At 42.9% G+C, this 18,479-nt stretch overlaps 1 long non-coding RNA gene across 1 annotated transcript in view; it reads left to right on the forward strand.

Moving 5' to 3' along the window:
• The window catches only part of LOC128659260 (uncharacterized), a 122,022-nt gene extending 104,635 nt beyond the window's left edge, over window positions 1–17,387 (forward strand). The window contains exon 3 of the long non-coding RNA XR_008402317.1: window positions 16,413–17,387. This is a non-coding gene — a long non-coding RNA (uncharacterized LOC128659260). The remainder of the gene's footprint in view (window positions 1–16,412) is intronic.
• The last annotated feature ends 1,092 nt before the right edge of the window (window positions 17,388–18,479 follow it).

An 18,479-nucleotide genomic window follows, 5' to 3' on the forward strand; every position in this document is an offset into this window, starting at 1 on the left:
CCACCATCCTCATCACTTGGGAGAGCTCCACTATCCTCATCACTTGGGAGAGCTCCACCATCTGCAGATGAAAATATAGCTGAAAGTGCTCAAGCACCAGCAGATACAGCTGAAAATGTCCCCACAAGCACCAGCAGATGCAGCTGAAAATGTCCCACAAGAACCAGCAGATGCAGCTGAACCTGCACCTCAAGCAACTAGAAGCCCTGCTGCTCAAGAGCCTGTGGATGCATTGTATCCTCCCCTGGGTGAGGAATACATTGCACTCCAGAGGAGGCTCATAACAAGCTCCGAGAGCAGACAAAGAGGCCAAGAGAGGTTTCACAGGAGCCAAGAGAGGTTCTTCAAGAGCCAAGAGAGGTTCTTCAGGAGCCAAGAGAGGTTACACAAAAGTAGCATAGAGCTGCAGAGGGACATGGCAGCATCATTAAGTGGAAGTGTTCAAAACCAGTCACAGATGATGCAAATTCTGTCTGATATGCAGATGGACAATAGATGGCGGGAACAAAATCAATTCTTGAGTGTGTTGGTTGAGCACTTTACACACCAGCAGGACACTGCCTCCAGCCTATCATCTGTGGCCAGCACACCAGCAGAAACATCTGAATCTTCTCAAACCAGGAGAACAAGGAAATCCACTACAGTCACCTCAGCCCTCAGCCCCCTCATCCAAGAAGCCTAAAAAGAAATAAATATTCTTATAGTTCACCATAAATCTTGTCCTCTGTTATTTACCATATAATTGTCATCCACATCCATGTGAGGTGTGTTTTAGTACACTAATATTGTTAAAACATATAATAAGGCCTGTGTGGAAATGGCCCAAAAAAGGTAATATTATCATGTTTATGACATATTCATGTTCTATAAACCACATCACACAGTTGTGTATGAAGGGTACATATAGTAATAGTCACTTCTAAGATGTAAATCAAGGTTTCACATCCAATATAAATTGCCACGTGGGTATATATATATAAATAATAATGTATTTACAGAAGGTGTGAACATAAGGTATAAACATCCATTTTCATTCTTATTAATGATAGTCAATAAATCATAGTGACCTAAACATGAATTAAACAAATTAGATATTTTCAGTAATTAGGGTGGTTAAGGGAAGGGGGTGGGATGTAGTAGTTTCACTTACATGCAGTGGAAATATGTAGTATGTAATTCTATGACCAGCTGCAGCAACAACAGCAGCAGGGGCAGCACCGGGGACAGCAGCAGCAGGAGCAGGGACGGCTACAGCACCATGACCAGGGACCTCAGCAGTAACTAGAGCATCAGCGGGTATATCATGAACAACAGGGGCTTGTAGGGCTTCCAGCACCCCTTGTGCCCCACAAGGCTGTCTATCTATGTAAAGCAGGGGAAACATGGTGGCTAATGAGGGTGTGCACTGGCAAGTGTTTTAAGGCTTCCGGGTGAGAGGTTGTTCTGTTTGTGATTGGTTTGACACACTTGCAGGGGCAAGACTAATAAATGCTTAGAAGAGGTTTAACTGTTTGAGATCAAGCGGCTGATATGTATGTGATTGAGCATGCGTTTGTTTGTCCTTCAGAGAGTTACATTGGTTTTTAAGTCAGTGCAAGGGTTGCTGCGCCTGCAATATGTGGGCGAGATGAGAATGGAGTAGATTTTCTGAATTCTGTATGTTGGATACCAAATTGCGCGTCTGTTCTATGTTAGTCTATGAGTAAAAAAAATACGGGCGAAGGGTGAAATATACGCATGTAACTTGTATGCTACGCCGTATATGTAATACCAAAATCGCGGAAAATCTGGCGTCGCCGGCTTTTGCGGGCGACGCTCTATATGTAATGGAGGCAGAGGTTGGCAGAGACAGGTGCTACTGAGGTTTACATAGACAGGTGCTGCTTAAGTTCACAGAGACAGGTGCTGCTGAGGTTTACAGAGACAGGTGCGGCTGAGGTTTACAGAGACAGGTGCTGGTGAGGTTGGCAGAGACAAGTGCTGCTGAGGCTGACAGAGACAGGTGCTGCTGAATTTTACAAAAACAAGTGCTGCTAAGGTTTACAGAGACAGGTGCTGCTGAGGTTTACAGAGACTGATGCTGCTGAGGTTTACAGAGACAGGTGCTGCTGAGGTTTACAGAGACAGGTGCTGGTGAGGTTGGCAGAGACAAGTGCTGCTGAGGCTGGCAGAGAAAAGTGCTGCTGAAGTTTACAAAAACAGGTGCTGCTAAGGTTTACAGAGACAGGTGCTGATGAGGTTGACAGATACAGGTGCTGCTGAAGTTTACAGAGACAGTTGTTGCTGAGGTTTACAGAGATAGGTGTTGGCAGAGACAGGTGCTGGTGAGGTAAGGTTTACAGAGACAGGTGCTGGTGAGGTTTACAGAGACAGTTGCTGCTGAGGTATACAGAGACAGGTGCTGCTAAAGTTTACAGAGAAAGGTGCTGCTGAAGTTTACAGAGATAGGTGCTGCTGAAGTTTACAGAGACAGGTGCTGATGAGGTTGGCAGAGAGAGGTGCGGCTGATGTTTACAGAGACAGGTACTGATGAGGTTTACAGAGACAGGTGCTGATGAGGTTGGCAGAGACAGGTGGGGCTGATGTTTACAGAGACAGCTGCTTCTGATGTTTACAGAGACAGGTGCTGATGAGGTTTACAAAGACATGTGATGCTGATGTTTACAGAGACAGGTGCTGCTGAAGTTTACAGAGACAGGTGGCGATGAGGTTGGCAGAGACAGGTGCTGCTGAAATTTACAGAGACAGGTGCTGCTGAGGTTTACAGAGACAAGTGCTGATGAGGTTGGCAGAGACAGGTGCTGCTGAGGTTTACATAGACATGTGCTGCTAATGTTCACAGAGACAGGTTTTGCTGAGGTTTACAGAGAAAGGTGCTGCTGAGGTTGGCAGAAACAAGTGCTGCTGAGGCTGGCAGAGACAGCTGCTGCTGAAGTTTACAGAAACGGGTGCTGCTGCGGTTTACAGAGACAGATGCTGCTGAGGTTTACAGAAACAGGTGCTGCTGAGGTTTACAAAGACAGGTGCTGCTGAAGTTTACAGAGACAGGTGCTGCTGAGGTTTACACAGACAGGTGCTGATGAGGCTGGCAGGGACAGGTGCTGCTGAGGTTTACAGAGACAGTTGCTGCTGAGGTTTACAGAGACAGGTGCTGCTGAGGCTGGCAGAGATAGGTGCTGCTGAGGTTTACATAGACAGGTGCTGCTGACGTTCGCAGAGATAGGTGCTGCTCAGGTTTATAGAGACAGGTGCTGCTGACATTTACAGAGACAGGTGCTGCTGAAGTTTAAAGAGATAGGTGGTGATGAGGTTGGCAGAGACAGGTGCTGCTGAAATTTACAGAGACAGGTGCTGCTGAGGTTTACAAAGACAGGTGCTGATGAGGTTGGCAGAGACAGGTGCTGTTGAGGTTTACATAGACAGGTGCTGCTGAAGTTCACAGAGACAGGTGCTGCTGAGGTTTACAGAGAAAGGTGCTGCTGAGGTTTGCAGAGACAGGTGATGCTGAAATTTACAGAGACAGGTGCTGCTGAGGTTTTCAGAAACAGGTGCTGATGTGGTTGGCAGAGACAGGTGCTGCTGAGGTTTACAGAGACAGGTGCTACTGAGGTTTACAGAGACAGGTGCGGCTGAAGTTTACAGAGACAGGTGCTGAAGAGATTTACAGAGACAGGTGCTGCTGAAGTTTACAGAGATAGGTGCTGATTAGGTTGACAGAGACAGGTGCTGCTGAAGTTTACAGAGACAGTTGCTGCTAAGATTGCCAGAGACAGGTGCTGATGTGGTTGGCAGAGACCAGGTGCTACTGAGGTTCACATAGACAGGCGCTGCTTAAGTTCACAGAGACAGGTGCTGCTGAGGTTTACAGAGACAGGTGCAGCTGAGGTTTACAGAGACAGGTGCTGCTGAGGTTTACAGAGACAGGTGCTGCTGAGGTTTACAGAGACAGGTGCTGGTGAGGTTGGCAGAAACAAGTGCTGCTGAGGCTGGCAGAGACAGGTGCTGCTAAATTTTACAAAAGCAGGTGCTGCTAAAGTTTACACAGAAAGGTGCTGCTGAGGTTTACAGAGACTGGTGCTGCTGAGGTTTACAGAGACTGGTGCCGCTGAGGCTGGCAGAGACAGGTGCTGCTGAAGTTTACAAAAACAGGTGCTGCTAAGGTTTACACAGACAGCTGCTGCTGAAGTTTACAGAGACAGTTGCTGCTGAGGTTTACAGAAATAGGTGCTGCTAAGGTTTACAGAGACAGGTGCTGCTGAGGTTTACAGAGACAGGTGCTGCTAAGGTTTACAGAGACAGGTGCTGCTGAGGTTTACAGAGACAGGGGCTGCTGACTTTTATAGAGAGAGGTGCTGCTGAAGTTTACAGAGACAGGTGCTGCTGAAGTTTACAGAGATAGGTGCTGCTGACGTTTACAGAGACAGGTGCTGATGAGGTTGGCAGAGATAGGTGCTGATGAGGTTGGCAGAGACAGGTGGGGCTGATGTTTACAGAGACAGGTGCTTCTGAATTTTACAGAGACAGGTGCTGATGAGGTTTACAGAGACAGGTGCTGCTGACGTTTACAGAGACAGGTGCTGCTGAAGTTTAAAGAGACAGGTGGCAATGAGGTTGGCAGAGAAAAGTGCTGATGATGTTAACAGAGACAGGTGCTGAGGAGATTGGCAGAGACAGGTGCTGATGAGATTGGCAGAGACAGGTGCTGCTGAGGTTTACATAGACAGGTGCTGGCAGCTGCTAAAGTTCACAGAGACAGGTGCTGCTGAGGTTTACAGAGAAAGGTGCTGCTGAGTTTGGCAGAGACAGGTGCTTCTGAAGTTTACAGAAATGGGTGCTGCTGCGGTTTACAGAGACATGTGCTGCTGTGGTATACAGAGACAGGTGCTGCTGAAGTTTACAGAGAAAGGTGCTGCTGAGGTTTACAGAGACATGTGCTGCTGAGGCTTGCACTGACAGGTGCTGCTGAGGTTTACAGAGACAGATGCTGCTGACATTTGCAGAGATAGGTGTTGCTGAGGTTTATAGAGACAGGTGCTGCTGAGGCTGGCCGAGCCAGGTGCTGCTGAGGCTGGCCGAGCCAGGTGCTGCTAAGGTTTAAAGAGCCAGGTGCTGCTGAGGTTTACAGAGACAGCTGATGCTGAGGTTTGCAGAGACAGGTGATGCTGAGGTTTACAGAGACAGGTGCTGTTGTGGCTGGCAGAGACAAGTGCTGCTGAGGCTGGCAGAGACAGGTGCTGCTGAAGTTTACAAAAACAGGTGCTGCTAAGCTTTACAGAGACAGGTGCTGATGAGGTTGACAGATACAGGTGCTGCTGAAGTTTACAGAGACAGTTGCTGCTGAGGTTTACAGAGACAGGTGCTGGTGAGGTTTACAGAGATCCTTTATAGGAGCAAAGGCAGTAGCAGAGAGTATTATATATATATATATATATATATATATATATTTATGTATCTCTCTCTTTCTATCTATCTATCTATCTATCTATCTATCTATCTATCTATCTATCTATCTATATATATATATATATATATATATATATATATGGTAGATAGAATAAAAAGAGAGAAGCGCTCAACCTGGAAATGAACAATAGCATAATAGCTTGTTCTATGGCTAGTTACCACCCAAGAAGCAGCATCTTTTTGCTCAACATGTGCCTTTCACAGAGAAGAACTTTCCTGAATCATATCAATCTGATCCTGACTTCACAGTACAGTCCAGTCCCGAAATACCAGGCAATCCCTCTCTGAACGAGAGAAACAGCAAAACCCCAGATGTACGTTTCAGTCATTGTGGGCCTAGTCAGTGAGGTGCAGCCATATCCCTCTAGGCACACTGAGCAACGGGTCCACGTCTGGATTCCCGCATCACACTTAGGGAGACTTCCCAAAATGTCATAATTTGCATAAATAAAAAGAGAGAAGTGCTCAACCTGGAAACGAACAATAGCATAATAGCTTGTTCTATGGCTAGTTACCACCCAAGAGGCAGCCTCTTTTTGCTCAACATGTGCCTTTCACAGAGAAGAACTTTCCTTAAGCATATCAGTCTGATCCTGACTTCACAGTACAGTTCAGCCCCAAAATACCAGGCAATCCCTCTCTGAACGTGAGAAACAGCAAAACCCCAGACGTACGTTTCAGCCTATTGTGGGCCTTGTCAGTGAGGTGCAGCCATATCCCTCTAGGCACACTGAGCAACAGGTCCAAGTCTGGATTCCCGCATCACACTTAGGGAGACTTCCCAAAATGTCATAATTTGCATAAAGGAAAGTTCTTCTCTGTGAAAGGCACATGTTGGGCAAAAAGAGACTGCTTCTTGGGTGGTAAGTAGCCATAGAACAAACTATTATGCTATTGTTCTTTCCCAGGTTGAGTGCTTCTCTCTTTTTATTTATACAAATTATGAAACTTAGGGAAGTCTCCCTAAGTGTGATGCAGGAAAAATTGTGTGGACCCGTTGCTCGGTGTGCCTAGAGGGATATGGCTACACCTCACTGACGAGGCCCACAGAAGGCCGAAACGATCGTCTGAGGTCGCTTCTCTGGCCTTTGGCTGGGATCAAGTCCAGTTTTCTGTGCTTGTGCTTGGTCTTGGTTGAAATATTTGCTGCCTGGAGACCGGCTCCTTTGGCCTGGGGTCCTTTCCCTTCGGGGTTTGGGCTCCTGCTGCTATTGGGGGGTGGTGGCTACTCCTTAGGCGTAGAGCAACTGGGTAGTAGGGCCGTTCCCTTGGCCTTGTGGCATCGTTCCTGGGCTTTAGCCCCATGCTGCTTTTCGGGGGTGCTCTGAAATCCAGCCTAAGGAGGCAATAGGACAATTATGGCTACCAATATGCCAAATGTTCCCCATACACTTCGGGTGTTGATTTCTGAGGACTTCCGAGAGAATATTGGTTTGGCTCATGTCCAGCAGGTTGTTTTGGAGGGTGTTTTGAAGATGCCAAGAGCAAGTTTGCATTGTGTTCAGTCTTTCCCTTCAAGAGGGATTTTTGATGTGGCTTTCACCAATGAGCATCATTTACAGACATGCTATCAACGGACTATTGATATGGCTGTTGCTCCAGAGTTGGTGGGCATGAGATTTGTTGCCTGTGTGCAGAAGGAGAGAAGTATCCCGGTGACAGTACATATGTACAACCCTTGGGTCACTGATGTTGAAATTCGTCTGTTTCTTTGTCACTACTTTGATGATGTTCAAGGAGGTAGCAAGCTAAAGAATCAATTTGGGACTTTAAATGGAAAGCGCAGGTTCTGGGTGCGGTTTGTGCCAGATGAATTAGGTATTGGTGGAAAGAAACACCCTCCACAGACTTTTGCCATTGGTGGAAATAGAGGTTTCCTATACTATGATGACATGCCTCTGTTTTGCCGTAGTTGCAACCTGTTTGGTCACATTGCTGAAAATTGCCCAGGTGCCAGATGTCGAAATTGTGGTGAGGAGGATCATCTTGTTGCCCACTGTAGTAAACGCCAGACCTGTGATCTGTGTGGTTCTTCAAGTCATCTGTGCAGGATGTGTCCTTTGATGATGTTTCAGGGGCTTGATAGAGTGAAGCCTTCCTATGCTGATGTTGCAAAAAAACCATCTTCAGTTGCAGTTGAGCCATCTGTGAATGAGGAGGAGGTCTCTGATGAGGCATTGAACTCTATATTACCTCTTTTGTGTAAGAAATCTGCAGTTGGGGTCCCTGTCGGAGAGGTGTCTGATGTTCCTGTGGTGGTTCCTGTGGTTGAGAAGGTAGAGGAAGCCCAATCTCATCTTCAGGAGGTGGATCTTGCTACATCTAATGTGATAGCTGCTTCACATGTTCTTGAAGCCCTGTTGCCCAATTCTGTGGATGATACTGTTGCTGTTCCTGGGACAGATAATTTTTCCTTCACTGAGTCATCTTGTGATGCTGCTCCTGATGCTGTTCTTGGTGAAGGGGAGAACATTGATTGGTCTGCTGTTGTGTCCTCTAGTTCTGAGGAGGATATGGACACTGAAGGGTAAAAATCTGCCTCCAAGCGAAAAATAGATGTGGATTCTGATGGATGGGAAAGTCCTGATTTGAATCTTCCAGTAGTTAAGGGTGCAGATCCAGATACTACAAGTGATGCTGACTCTTTAATTTCAGAGTTTCCTTCTGTCTCAACTAAAGACGTTCCTTCTGACTCAAGCCAGTGTATAGGTGACTTTTCTGATGCCTCTTCTGTTGGTTATCTAGATAAAAGAGATGTGAACCAACTTGCTGAAGTTACTGGTTATGAGGCTGGCAAGGGGGAGCCTAGGAGGTCGGAACGTCACAGAGGCAGATTTAAAGAATCTCCTTTGAGTCCTAAGAAAAAGAAAGGAAAGAAGAAGTCCTGATGTTATTTCTTTTTTTGTTTTTCTTTAATTTATTTTTGTGATGTTTCTGACCATTTCTTCCCTTAATGTCAGGTGTATGACAACTATAGCAAGGAGAGCTGCAATTTTTAAGTTATTATCTGTATGTTCTGCTAATATTTTTTGTTTGCAGGAATGTGGTCTCTCTGAACATCCTAAATGTGCTGACTGGGAATATGGTCCTAAAGTATGGTCTTGTTCTTCTGATAGGAATGGGGGGGTGGGAGTTTTGTTTAAGGGGTTTAGTTTTTCTATCCTTAATGTAGTTCATATTGTCCCAGTACGGGTACTTTTGGTTAGTTTTAGTTTTTGTGGGACTGTTTTTCGTTTGTTTAATGTGTATGCTTCTCCAATAGGGTAGAACGTTTGCTTAATTTTGAAACTTTAATGTTTTTTCTGCCAGGTCGAGAGCCAACTTTTTTGGTTGGGGATTTTAATTGTATTATTAAGAATGGGGACAGAGAGGGTGGGAGTGATTGTAGGGTGGATAGCTCAGGGAAGTTTTTACTTGATTTGCCTAAATCTTTCGGTTTGAAGGATGCCTTCAGGTCTGTTTCTTTTCCAGGGGAGGGTTTTACTTTCTTTAGTGATAGTGGTGGGATAAAATCTTGAATTGATTTTTGTTTTTTATCTAAATTTTTATGTGTTGATGATTTTTCTTTAAAGCGGATGCCCTTTACGGATCATGCCCTTTTGATGTGTAAGGTGAATTGTGATTTGAAGATCAAGTATGGTAAGGGTGTTTGGAAACTGAATGTGGATTTGTTAGAATATGAGAAGTTTTAAGTGTCAGTTTGTTTGGATGTATGAAAGATGGCGTGAAAAAAAATGTGATTTTAGTAATGTGCTTATGTGGTGGGAATGGTTGAAGGTGGAAATAAAGAGGTTTTTTATTAAGAAAGGCTGTGAGAAAGCTAGAATGGAAAGGGAGTTGTATGATAAATGGTATCTGAGGTTGTTGTATTTGTATGAATTGAGAAATTGTGGTATTGATGTGCATGAGGAAATTGCTGAAGCAAGAAAGATAATTAAAAAGTGTATGCATGAAAAAGGAAAGAAAATTGTTTTTATGGCAAGATTGGAGAAAATGGATGTGACAAAACCAATCTCGCCACTGTACGTTGGAGGGCCTGTTATGGAACATTCTTTGGGCTGGAGGTACATGGGCTTAAGGATACCCAGAGACTGCATGGAAATATGGAATTTTATATGCTGGACACCCCATGTACTTTCATACCTCTGTCTTATGTCTATGTCACCCTGTATCCATAAATACAGGATGGGTACAGGGTGTGAGTGCCCCTTGTGGGAGCAATTGTGACTCTATAAGCAAAGTGGGCATAAAAGACTTTATAGCTAATAAGAACTGTTCCTATATTCTGTAATAAGATGTATTCTATGTATGTTTAAGATCTGATTGTGTCTCAGGAGTCTGTCTGGGTAAACTGATTGTGTCCTTGTGTGATTATGTTAACTAGACTGCCCAACATCAGATTGTCTGAGTAAACGTTCTTCCCTAGTTAATTAACTTAATATGTTAATCTGTTTTACCTGTGAATAGACAATTGTTTGATGCATTGTTCATATGTTTGCTTTACTGTTAAACCAATGCCCTTTGTAACCTGAAGCGAGGGTGTATAAATCTGTGTGCTGCCTTCAAATAAAGCAGACATTCTGTTTTAAACCTGAAACTGGCTGGGTTGTGAATTGCTGATTCCCTATGCAGGACATTGTTCATCTGGTATTAACCCTTGGTACACTGTTGGTACCGTAACATTGGTGGCAGCGACGGAATGAACCTTATCGCCCAGAAGAGCAACTACACAAGCCAGTAACCTCAGGAAGAGGGGGATTATTACAATACTGACTAAGATGGAAAAGAGAAAAGTAAATTTTGCAGCTTTTAAAAACTTCCTGGAAACAGAAGGAGAGATTGATGGGTACCTTGCGGATTTTGAGAGGCAATGTGCACTACACAAGGTACCCGCAGAGGACTGGGTCACGATATTATCTGGAAAATTATCCGGCCGGGCCAGAGAGGCTTTTCGGGCCATTCCAGATGAGGAAGTCAGGGATTATAATACTGTAAAAGAGGCTCTGCTCTCCAGGTATGCGGTTACACCGGAGGCATACCGGAGGCGGTTCAGAGACACTGTTAAATTAGCTGGAGATTCCTACCTTGAGTGGGCATGTAAGGTGCACCGCACAGCAGCTCACTGGATAGCGGGGTGCCAAGCCATATCTGGGGAAGAGGTGCTGCAGCTATTCCTGTTGGAACATTGCTTCGACAAGTTACCCGCAGGAGTTCGAGAGTGGGTTCGGGACCGTAAACCCTCCACCCTGCAGGAAGCGGCTCGCTTGGCAGATGAGTATACGGATGCCCGCAAACTGGACACTGCTACCACTAAGCCCCCTGCTAGAGTGGAGTACAGACCCCCAGTCACCCCAGCAGCTGCCAGTTACCAAACCCCGGCGCACCGCTATACCACACGGCCTCCGGCCACGAACTACCCTCAGAGAGCCCTGTTCAATTTGCGGTGCTACTCACAACCTATTCGGTGCTTTAGATGTAAGCAACTAGGGCACAAAAGACCAGAGTGTCCCCTAAACGCAGCGAACCAAGCGCAGTCCTGGAGAAGACCCGCCGGCGGAATCCCACGTAATCCTCAGCCTGCGGCCCGCTACGTAGAGGCGCAAGAATGCTGGAGCATCCTACATGAGGCAGACCTTGTGCAAGCTGCCCACCGGAATAACCGGCAACTGGTTAAAGTGAATGGGAAGAAGGTCAGTGGTCTACGGGATACTGGTGCTACCATGACCTTGCTTCAAAAGAACTTGGTGTCTGAGAAACAGTACACTGGAGACACTGTGGCTGTGAGGGTAGCAGGGGGCGATGTGTTCAGCCTACCTGTTGCCAGGGTACATTTGGATTGGGGAGTGGGCGCTAGACCTGTGAATGTGGGGGTCAAGAAGGACTTACCTGCTGATGTTCTTCTTGGAAATGACTTGGCCCCCCTTGTTTCTGCCTACGCTCCTATGGGTCCCGCTGATGTTAACTCTGTGACTACCCGTGCCCAGATCCATGCAGCAGAGACTGACCCACCTGCTGCTAAGCCCCAGGACGATGAGCTCAGTAAATCTCTATCCGCTATTGATATGTGGAGGTCCCGTTACAATGCGCTGATGAAGGAGAAGAGGAGCGCAGAGGAAAAAGCACGTTTAGAACGTGAATCTCTGCTAGACAAGCTGCACCGACAGACTGCAGAAAACACCAGCTTGAGAGTGGAACATGAAACATTAAAGACAAACTTAGTGACACTGGAGGAGAAGCTGACGCTGGCTCATAGTGAGGTGCAGCAACTCAAGGGCACCCTATGTCAGTATGAAGGGATTGTGGATACCTATAAAGAGCAGGTACAGAAAACTCGTAAAGAAGCTGATGGGATTTTGAAGGACTGTTTGGCCCTGGTCTGGGCACTGAGGAATTTGAACCCTTGTTTGTATGGACAGGAATTCTCTCTCATAACGGGAATACAGATGGATTGTCCCAGCAAACTGACATGCCTACCAGGCGCTCTGGTGGTATATGCCACAGTATATACCCTGGACAGCCGAGCATGACAAACCAGAGGGAGAGGAGTTTGATGGTCCTGTCCCCCAGCAACACGGCTGTTTAGCCAAAGGGGAGACGATTGGTCTCCCCCTCCAGCAGCACAGCTATGTATCCGAAGGGGAGACAGTCGGTCTTCCCCTCCAGCAACCAGGCTCCCACCAGGCTACTTCCATGGTAGTGCTGGCACCCGGGCAGAGTACAGCTGGTCTCTGCCCACCTCGCAACCCACCAATTCAGCGTACCAGTCCCCCACACAGCTGTGGTGAGGCACCTGGACATGGACAAGTTTTCCCCGTACTCAGGTGTAGTAACCATTTATTGTGGGTGGGCTGTACTACTAATTGTGTTTTATGGGTGGGTTGCTGGACTAACCAGGGCACTGACCGGCAGGAGGTCAGATACCCTGTTAGTCTGTTTGGAAAAGGGGAGAGATGTGACAAAACCAATCTCGCCACTGTACGTTGGAGGGCCTGTTATGGAACATTCTTTGGGCTGGAGGTACATGGGCTTAAGGATACCCAGAGACTGCATGGAAATATGGAATTTTATATGCTGGACACCCCATGTACTTTCATACCTCTGTCTTATGTCTATGTCACCCTGTATCCATAAATACAGGATGGGTACAGGGTGTGAGTGCCCCTTGTGGGAGCAATTGTGACTCTATAAGCAAAGTGGGCATAAAAGACTTTATAGCTAATAAGAACTGTTCCTATATTCTGTAATAAGATGTATTCTATGTATGTTTAAGATCTGATTGTGTCTCAGGAGTCTGTCTGGGTAAACTGATTGTGTCCTTGTGTGATTATGTTAACTAGACTGCCCAACATCAGATTGTCTGAGTAAACGTTCTTCCCTAGTTAATTAACTTAATATGTTAATCTGTTTTACCTGTGAATAGACAATTGTTTGATGCATTGTTCATATGTTTGCTTTACTGTTAAACCAATGCCCTTTGTAACCTGAAGCGAGGGTGTATAAATCTGTGTGCTGCCTTCAAATAAAGCAGACATTCTGTTTTAAACCTGAAACTGGCTGGGTTGTGAATTGCTGATTCCCTATGCAGGACATTGTTCATCTGGTATTAACCCTTGGTACACAGTGGGTACCGTAACAATGGAAAAGGATGAGTCTTGTAGTAAATATTTTTTTAAGAAAGCTTTTGAAGGAAAGACTGGTTTTGTTAGTGTTTTTGATAAGGTTGAGTGTGAAGTTAATGGTACGGACGGTGTTTTGCGTGAAGTTCATGAGTTTTACAGTCAGTTGTATAAAGAAAAAACGAGATGTTTTATTAGAAAATGAGTTGTTGGAAAACATTGAGGTTAAGTTGGAAAAATATGATAATGATTTGTTAGAAAGGGATCTAAGTTTGGATGAGATTGCAGAGGTTGTTAGGAGTTTTAAGAATGGGAAGGTACCTGGTTATGATGGTTTGCCTGCTGAATTTTATACTTGTTTTTGGAATTTGATTGGGGTTGATATGTTGGATGTTTGTAAGTTTGTTTTTAGAATGAATGTTTTGCCTGTTTCAATGAGGAAAGGTTTGATTGTTTTGTTATTTAAAAAGGGTGATAAGAGAGATTTGAGGAATTGGAGGCCGATTACGTTGTTGAATGTTGACTATAAGGTTATTGCAAAGGTGCTGGCAAATAGAATGCGTGGAGTGATTGGTAAGGTTGTGGGTGAAGAGCAAGTGTGTGCTGTTCCTAGGCGTCAGATTTCTGAAAGTTTGTTGTTACTACGTGATGTACTGTGGTATGTGAGGGAGAGGATGAGGTCTGTTGCTGTTGCTATTGTGGATTTTGAAAAAGCGTATGATAGGGTAGTGCATGATTTTATGTTTCATGTTTTAGAACGTTTAGGTTTTTCTGGTTATTGGATGGTTTAAAGGTTTGTATAGTGATCTTTTGAGTCAAGTCCAGGTTAATGGTTTTTTGACTGAGGAATTTTGTGTTAAATCTGGAGTGCGTCAAGGATGTCCTTTGTCTCCTGTGTTATTTGTATGTGTCATTGAGCCATTATTAACTAGTTTGAGGTGTGAGTGTTCCTGGTAGTAATGGAAGGTGTTTAAAAGTGATTGGGTATATGGATGATGTGAGTGTGGTATGTGAGACTCAGGCTGGTTTGAGGAGGGTGAAAACTTTAGTTGAATGTTTTTGTATGGAAAGTGGTTTCAGAGTTAATTGGAATAAGTGTAAAGTTAAAGTTTTTGGTAATGATAGGGAGATTGATTCCTGTGGATGGCCTGTGACTGACGGTGCAATCAAGGTGTTGGGTGTGAAATTTTAAATGGATTTGAAAGGCTTGGAAAGTTGGGAGAATGTTTTTGATAAAGTGAGCAGAAAACTTCAGTTTTGGTCTTTAAGGACTTTATCTTTGGAAGGAAAAATGTTAGTTATTATATTGGTTTTGATCCCTATTATGTTGTATTTGGCGTTAGTTTTTCCGCCTCCTGAGAGGATTTTTCAGAGAAATTTGAGAGTGTTGCTTTCTTTTTTCTGGAGTTCTAGTATGGAGCGTTTGAAAAGAGATGTTGTTGTTAAGAGTAAGAATGTTGGTGGTAAGGGTTTTCCAAATGTGGAGAGATTTTTGGCTGTGAAATATGTTAGTAGGTGTGTGGTTCTGAGTGGTAAGGATAGCATGGCTGGTTATATGGTAAAGTATGCTTGTGGAAATGTTTTAAGACGATATGGTTTGTTTGAGATTGATAAAAAGAAACCGGTATGTTTTGCTGTTCCATGGTTTTATGTAAGGGTGGAATGTTGGATTTAAAAATATGGTTTGGAGAATGTTAGTAGGGAGATGTGGTGTGCAAACAGAATGGTGTTGAAAATGTTGGAGAAGAAGGAAGGTCTTGAGTTGATTGAGGGTTTAAATGATAATGAATGCATGTTGGTATGGAAAAATGTGTGTAATAAGTATTTGATGAATAGGCAGAAAGATATTGGTTGGATGAGTGTGCATAAGTGTTTGCCAACAAGGGATTTTCAGAGAGTGCATTGTTTAGTGGCTTCAGAAGTGTGTCCTAGAGATGGTTGTTGTCAAAGCGAGAGTGTTATTCATTTGTTTTGGAATTGTGAGTATGCTAGGGATGTTTGGAGAAGTCTGAAAAGGATGATTAAGGGTCTGTCTGGAGTGCAGTTTTTACTTTTAATATGATGATGTATGGTTTGTGTGGAAGTGGTGTGGAAAAGGATAAAACAAGATTGATATGGTTGTTGGCATGTGTGAAGGAGGTGTTGTGGGATGTGCGTAATATTTTGTTTTTTAAGAAAGAGGTAGTTACTGTAGGTAATTGTGTGGGTATGATCTGTGGGAAGTTGTTTTTGTATTTTTCTTTTAATAGGAGGTGATATGGGGAATTAGATTCTGAAGGCATCTGGAAGACAAAGAAGTGGAAGGATTTGATTATTTCGTTTTTAGGTTTTTTTTCTCCAGTTTGTTTTTGTCTGTATTTGAAATATGTTTAATTTTATTCTGTGTGATTATTTAAGTTTTATGTTTGCATTTTGATTTTTTTTCTGATGACAAAAATTTGGGTCAATATTTAAGTTGTTTTGTAACAAGAGATATTTTGTTTGCATTTGTTATTATGATTTTATTTTGTATATATGCATATATAATTATTTTTCTAATAAAAGAATTACGAAATGTACGTCTGGAGTTTTGCTGTTTCTCTCGTTCAGAGAGGGATTGCTTGGTATTTCGGGGCTGGACTGTACTGTGAAGTCAGGATCAGACTGATATGCTTCAGGAAAGTTCTTCTCTGTGAAAGGCACATGTTGAGCAAAAAGAGGCTGCTTCTTGGGTGGTAACTAGCCATAGAACAAGCTATTATGCTATTGTTCGTTCCCAAGTTGAGTCTTCTCTCTTTTTATTTATGCAAATTATGACACTTAGGGAAGTCTCCCTAAGTGCGATGCGGGAATCCAGACGTGTACCCGTTGCTCGGTGTGCCTAGAGGGATATGGCTGCACCTCACTGACGAGGCCAACAATAGGCCGAAACGTACATGTGGGGTTTTGCTGTTTCTCTTCAGGAAAGTTCTTCTCTGTGAAAGGCACATGTTGAGCAAAAAGAGGCTGCTTCTTGGGTGGTAACTAGCCATAGAACAAGCTATTATGCTTGTTTTGTTTGTTCCCAGGTTGAACGCTTCTCTCTTTTTATTTAGGTAGATAGATAGATAGATAGATAGAGATATATATGCTCCTCTGGTCATACATTTTACACAGTGATTGATTGATTAGCATAGAAGATTATTAATAAATGTCTATCAAGGGTTGTATCCATGGACAGAGAAACAATGCACATTTTGATTTAAGATCAGTTACAATACAGTTGTTACATTCCTATATAAATTAGTATGAAAATAAATGTCCTTTAAGAGAGATGTTTATGTATATCTTAATACTAATTACTCTCTTTTTCAGAATTGAAGAACAATAAGAGCTCAGTTGCTGTCATGAGTTCTTTTGCTGCAAAAGAAAAAGATCCCTTTGGCCAGAAGGAAGAAGTGAATATTGATGATCCAGTAACATCAGTGCACCCTGACAAACAAGGGGAGCCAGAGAATCTAGTGGGGTCTAAGAGATCAGATGAGGAGGCAACATCTGGGCAGTGTAGGTTAAATGATGAGTCAGAAATGTCTGGTTTTTGGTCAGAATTAAGTCAGTGGATAAAGTCACATAGTACAAAGTCAGGGGAAACGGGGCGAGACGAAGGTAGTAAAGAAAATAAAATAACAGCAGGTACAAAACCAATTGATGACAAGCTTCCTGGACCTGGAAACAATACTTGCAATATACTGTGAGATTTGTTTTGCTCTAACTGATAATAACATATGTGCATATTTATTATTCACAGGTTTGGTCTTTATTGTTCATATGTTCTTATGCTACTGTTTACTTCTATATTAAATGTATAACACAAATCTAATCATATTGTCAATGTGCTAAACAAATAAGTTCTAGCCCATACTGGACACATTATGTAAATGAGTTGTATGGTAGTACCTACCTAGCTAAATACATCAGATGAGACAATGACAAGAGACATATTGTGTAGCCACCAAACACCAGTTATCTCCTATTAGTTCACTGCTGCACACAAGCCTACCTAGATATGTTTCTCAACAAAAGATACCCAGAGAATAAAGTAAATTTGATAGCTGAAGTCATTTGAAGAAGTCCCTTAAAATCGCATGCTCTTTCTGAACCATGTATGTTTGACTTTCACGTCCATTTAAATTTTGAATGGGAGGAATTAGACAACAATATTTCAATACATGCCAAAATACTTTTTTCCCCCAGAACTTTTCAATTGAATTTTGGACTTTTCAAAAGAGTTTTGACCTCTTGAAAACCCATTTTGGATTTTGGTCTTTTACATTTGTTTCAATTTAAAGGTTTTACAGCATGATCAGTTTACAGGCTAAAGGGACACTGAACCCAAATTTGTCTTTAATGATTCAGATACAGCATGCAATTTTAAGCTACTTTCTAATTTACTCCTGTTACGTATCAATTTTTCTTTGTTCTCATGGTATCTTTATTTGAAAAAGAAGGAATGTAAGCTTACGAGCCGGCTCATCTTTGGTTCAGCACCTAGGTACAACTTACTGATTGGGTATGTACATTTAGCTACCAATCTGCAAGCGCTATCCAGGGTTCTGAACCAACAATGGGCCGCCTCGCAAGCTTACATTCCTGCTTTTTAAAATAAAGATACCAAGAGAACGAAGAAAAATTGATAACAGGAGTAAATTAGAAAGTTGATTAAAATTGCATGCTCTATCCGAATCATAAAATAAAAAATTTGGGTTCAGTATCCCTTTAATAAACAAAATCACTTTAGTTTTTGATTGTTTTGTTTAATAAGAAAGATACAATAAAATACTGGTTTCCAGTTATGATGATTGTTCTCAAATTAAGTAAATTTTTATGGAATTAAGTGTTTGGGATATAAGAAAAGAGACAATAAACTAGAGATTACCATTATATTTTACACAATTTAAATTGGTGAATTAATTCAAATTGTAACTCTTCAAAAGGACTTCTATGGCTTTGAAAAGAAGACAAAAATGTTTTTTTAGAAAAAAAAAATCAGCAGAAGCTTCTATATTCACAAGATGTTCTGCTTTTTATCAGATTTGTTATATTGGTTATTTATCTCTCACTAATTCACTACTCTGACAATAGTGAATAACAGTGCCTAGACTGTTTAAAATGGTAAAAATGGACTATTGAGCAGTTGGGAATTTCATATCAGTATTCCCCTATTCCTATACGGTTACCTCATTATTGTAGCTGGATCGTGGCTGGACTGTAATCTGAAGGACATTTGTCTGGCAAATAATATTCCAACAGACAAGTGGCCATCGGATAACAGTCCGGCCACGAGATAGATATATAGATTTGATAGATAGATAGATTTGATAGATAGATATATAATTTCCCAGACAGAAAACTACAAGAAAGATAGATAGATTCAATAGACAG

The sequence above is a fragment of the Bombina bombina genome, chromosome 5 (assembly GCF_027579735.1).
Source record: "Bombina bombina isolate aBomBom1 chromosome 5, aBomBom1.pri, whole genome shotgun sequence".
NCBI lineage: Eukaryota > Metazoa > Chordata > Amphibia > Anura > Bombinatoridae > Bombina > Bombina bombina.